This window comes from Bidens hawaiensis, unplaced genomic scaffold, assembly GCF_021521415.1.
Source record: "Bidens hawaiensis isolate Kalapana, Puna unplaced genomic scaffold, B.hawaiensis_p1.1 tig00019661_1, whole genome shotgun sequence".
Classification (NCBI taxonomy): Eukaryota; Viridiplantae; Streptophyta; class Magnoliopsida; order Asterales; family Asteraceae; genus Bidens; species Bidens hawaiensis.
The window spans coordinates 521,050-526,303 of NW_027492983.1; the positions used below are offsets into that span (position 1 = coordinate 521,050).

General features: G+C 36.2%; 1 pseudogene across 1 annotated transcript; it reads left to right on the forward strand.

Annotated features, from left to right (window-relative positions):
• Window positions 1-1,923: 1,923 nt before the first annotated feature.
• On the forward strand, window positions 1,924-4,216 carry LOC143558859 (putative protein phosphatase 2C 76; annotated as a pseudogene). The gene is made up of 8 exons (XR_013139820.1): window positions 1,924-2,239; window positions 2,424-2,551; window positions 2,664-2,762; window positions 2,853-3,007; window positions 3,499-3,585; window positions 3,698-3,789; window positions 3,865-3,939; window positions 4,025-4,216. The product of XR_013139820.1 is annotated as a putative protein phosphatase 2C 76 (transcript).
• Window positions 4,217-5,254: the final 1,038 nt, after the last annotated feature.

Genomic DNA, 5,254 nt, shown 5'->3' on the forward strand with positions numbered 1-5,254 from the left:
TGTGACTATAGATTGTCAATGTGACTCCTTGTACCCATAGACTGTCTTTGAAGCTTATTGTACCCACAGACTGTTAATATGACCCCTTGGTGATTAAGTTATGGTGTACCTGTGAGACTAAAATATTCTGTTTAATATATTCAAGGTGAAAATAGTATGCAATTATGCATAGTTACTTTGAGCCTTTATACATCAGTTTTATTTCCATGATTTTTCTTTTTAATTTCATGCTTGACAAACTAAACTTCCGGCGATGAAATCACAAAAACGAGCATTTTTAGGTTCTAGTAAGTTGGTTGAAGATAGATACAGATACACGGTACATATCCCGACTTACTCACGAATCATGATTACAAAAAAGTTATTTACATAGGAGTCTAAAATAGTTAAAACTTAAAAAAATACACAATGCTCAAGTTCAATTGCTAAACGAGTTTTATTTACGGCTCGGGCAAGGCAAGGCTCCTTTCAAGTTTTTTCATCAATCCAAACTCAAACATCTCGCTGATGGCTTGCCTCGTCTAAACTCAAACTTGAGAATTCCCAAAAAAAAACCCATAATCCATCTTAATTAAGAGCATTCCTAACAACATTTCCATCTTCATTTCTATAATTACACTACATTTTCTCTCTTATTTTTATTTAAATAATATTTTATTATTATATTTTTTCTTTCCTATACTCATAATCACAAGTAGATGTGGGCAAATAAACTGGTTAACCGAACCGACTCGAAAACTAAAGCGAAACCGAACCGGTTTGAAACCGACTATGTAGAAACCGGTTTGGAACCGATTGAAACCGTAGGTTCATAACTGGTTTGTAAAAACAGGTTAATCGAACCGAAACCGGGCAAAAACCGATCAAGACCCGAACTGAAACCGATCGTACCATGGTAAGAAACCGGTTTCAATCCGAACCGTAACCGATCAAAACCGATTTTAACCTTTATTGATCAAACCGAACCGATTTTAACCCAAACCAATTTTGAGTTTTAAATCGGTTTGTGCACGTATGCTCACAAGAAACCTAAAAAAATATTAGTTTTCAGTTTCATTGGAGGGCGTAGCTGGTTTCAATGCATTGGGCCGCCACGTGTCACGCCTTCTGAATGCATTGGCTCTCTGCCTCATATTCTGAATCGAAAACAAAAAATAATCTGCAATCCAATCAACTGCAATTCTAGGGTTTCTGATTCTCTCTATATCTGTATCTCCTATTCATCTCGCCGTCATACTCTGTAAGCTTCATGTTAGTTATTATTATCAAAATTAATATTTCCAGATCACGTATATATAATTTGTCACATTTCATACGTCAATGATTTCGTGAATTAATCCAAAATGTAGCGAGATTTTACGTTCATGGAACACGATTATTTTTGAGTAATTTGTTTATATATTATGTCTAATGGACCAGTTAGGTTTGGTTAATTCGGTTATGCTATGCAATGCATCGAGATCAAAACCGGATCACAGTTTTCAGTTATGGCTTAACCGAACCATCCGTTAATTCCAAATTTTGTAGAAAGATCACAAAGAGTAAGAGTAGTGTTTACGTTGAAATTGATGGCAAACGGACAACAAGCTGAGCTACTAGCCATTTTTGGATGGCAAAACAAAGTCGTTTAAAAATTATGGTCTTATATCTTTAGGTTATAAGTTATAACATTACTATTCGTGGCCCGTTGGATGTGACTAAGTAGCTCCATAGCCTCAGGCGCAAGTAAACCGAAAGTATAAAATGCAAATGGTATAAACATGTGTTGGTTGTCAAGACACTTCTTCTCATGTTTGACCACTTTGCATGAAGCAGTTTTCAACTCTGCCTGATCCACCATGAAAATATTACTCTGTTAATTGTTCGGTTAATTCGGTTAATTTGGTTATATGCTCATCCCTAGTTTCATCTTTTCAGGAAGTTTTATTTGGTTTCTTGATGTGAAATATTAGTTCATAAGAACAACCAGCTTGGGGACTCATAGATGTTATGCAGAAGTTACTACAGGACAGTGTTTCTGAGATCTGCACATATTTACAAAATCACACCGCAATCTGTTCATTCTGCATTTTCAAAAGAGTCTGAACACAGTTCCTGCAGTAACACCGTCCATTGATCAACAAGTGACGGTTAGTAAACTTATGGTAGATTTGGATCCTAGCACTAACCGGAGTTTGATGACCATAACTTCACTTGAAAAGAAAGATGGCGGTTGTTATGCAAGTGGTGGATGGAAGAGGTAAATGTCGTTTTAATATATCACAAGAACTTTTTTCGAGAGAAAACTAAAGAACTCCTTGCTGCATATATGCAGTATACTGCAGCATATATGTCGTAAAAATATCATGTGTAGTATGATAAATCGCATATATAAATAATGATTGCGTGCTTCCATATTACACTTTTTCGATTTGTGTTGGCAGTGAAGATGGAAGTGTGAGCTGTGGCTTTTCAAGTTTTAGAGGAAAAAGGGCAACCATGGAAGACTTTTTTGATGTCAAAACTTGCAAGATTGATGGGCAGACCGTCTGTTTGTTCGGGATATTCGATGGTTATATTCTTTATCAGTTCATTTATCTTAAACTTTTATTAGTAAAAAGAATATTTTTTTATCATTTGTTCTGCACATACATGGTGTTGAGGATATATATATGTTTGTATAGGCCATGGTGGTTCGCGTGCAGCCGAGTATTTGAAGCAAAATCTTTTCAATAACCTCATGATGCATCCTCAGTTCATGACAAACACTAAAATGGCCTTAAGTGAGTCTTTATCATGAATATCCTGCACTTATTTCCTATTTTTGGTAAAAAATATCATAATTGATTTGTTTAATTTGAATTGAATTGCAGGTGAAACTTGTCAACAAACAGACTCGGATTTTTTGGAGTCTGAGAAGGATAATTCGCGTGACGATGGTTCCACCGCTTCGACCGCAGTCTTGGTAGGCAATCGTTTGTCGCCAATGTTGGTGATTCTCGGACCATAATATCAAAGGCAGGCAAAGGTATTTAATTGCTGATACAAGAAATTAAGGCATTTTATAAGGGGTGCAAAACAGCCGAGTCGCTCACGAGCTACTTGAGATCAGATCGATAAAAGGCTTGTACAAGCCAAGCCTTATCAAGTCTGGTCCTCAAAATAAAGCTCGTTTAGTCATTGAGCCTTGATCATTTAGGCTCATCAAGATTTAACGGACCTAGTGTATTTTTATATTTCAACTCTTTTGGACTCCTATGCATTAATTTTGCACTGCATAGACAAGCTCAAGCCAGGCTTTGGCTCGTTAAGGTTTTTTTATAAATATATAAAAATTAATAATATGTACTTAATCTATATATAATAAACTAACTGAGCTTGAGCGTGAAGAAACAACTCCAGAGCTCGAGCTTTGGAATACGAACTCCAAATGACTGGAGCTAGAGCTCGGCTCGTTACTACCCCTACATTTTATATCAAAACTCAAAAGCTTGATAAATAACATTTCTCAATTGACAGCTATCCCACTTTCTGAGGATCATAAACCAAACAGAACTGATGAAAGGGAGAGAATTGAAAATGCTGGTGGGGTTGTGATGTGGGCAGGTAATTCTGTTTGTTTGCCTGTTAAACAACTGTGTTTTTTTTTTTTTGGGGGGGGGGGTGGTGGGGGGGGGGTATGCTGTTTAGATATTCATTTCATTTTTATGCCATTTAGGCACTTGGAGGGTTGGAGGTGTTCTAGCAATGTCGCGTGCTTTTGGAAACCGAATGCTGAAGCAATTTGTTGTTGCAGAACCCTACATCCAGGTAATACTTAAATCGGATTTAAGGTTTTGGTTTGTTTACGAATTACGACTAAGGTTGTCGTGTACTGTTTTTAAGGAACAAGAGCTTGGTGAAGAAATTGAAATGTTGGTTCTTGCAAGTGATGGTCTATGGGATGTAGTACCTAATGATGTATGTTTTATTGTCATCTAGATGATCATAAGGGTGTTTGGCAATGCTATTATAACTTATTATTTTGTATGGCTTTGCTGACTAGGATGCAGTCTCAATCGCGCAAACTGAAGAGGAACCTGAAGCAGGTGCTAAAAAGTTGATAGAAACTGCTTTTAGCTGTGGAAGTGCAGAAAATATTACCTGCATAGTAGTCAAGCTTTATCATGATCCCACAACTGAATCCAAACCCGAGTCAGTAACTGCAACTGAAACTGCAAAACAACCCCAGAGCTGAAACCGAAGCTGAAACTCAGATAAGATTTATTCAACAATTCATTCATTCGTTCGTTCCCACTTATAATAATTTTTTGAAGGGTAGAGTTGATAACTGACATTGATTTCTTGTTTATTCGTTTATCGTGTTCATCAATAAATATACGATTTGTGTACTCTTTGTTACTACTAAAGATAATATAAAGATAAATTTTGAGAATTGGAACTATTTATTACACATTGTGCGGTACTTGCATATCAAGTAACATAAATACCATGTAAAACATAATGAGACATGCAAGAACATGGTATGCAAATGTAAGAGAATAAATGGTTATGATTTACCAATAAGAACATCCTTGTATGGAGTTGTAGGTTCCGGTGGCGGTTCTATGGTGGTTTCTAGTTGCCTTGGCCACTTTCTTCGTTCTTCTCTAAGAAACGGTGTCTGCCCTTCGCGTGCTCTGCTGAGTCGCTCTTGGGCCCCGCCTCGTAACTTTTCCAATCGTAGTCTATCCATTTGGAGCATCTTGAACACTTTAATAACATTTGCTAGACCTCCTATTAATAACAACAAACTGGCAAACATGCCCGTCCAAGCCCATGTCCTTCTCTGCACAAAACATGAAAAAAGAAATAAAGAAAAAAAAAGAGGTAGTTTTTGACCATTTCTAGCTGCCTCTTTATTGTTTGGATCCTTTTATTAATGTTATTAAAAAATTCTTTAAAGATAAAAGATCAATTTATAAAGGATGATCCAAAAGCTAGTGGACTTTTACCAGTTAATCAAATGCACTAGAAATGGTTCAACTTAAAAAGAGCATAATGTATGACCCATAATGGACAAAAATGTCATAGCGGGCCGGATCATGTGATAAAACATCATAGGCAAGCGAAACAAATTTCATAATCCTGAGCCCTCTGTTTTTCTCCAATACATAAGTTTTGATTTATTTATTGCTTTATGTAAAAAAAATGGCATAATTTGAGTAATGGCTCCACTTAAAATTGGCAAAATTTAGAAATGGCTCAACTTAAAATTGACATAATTTATGCTACA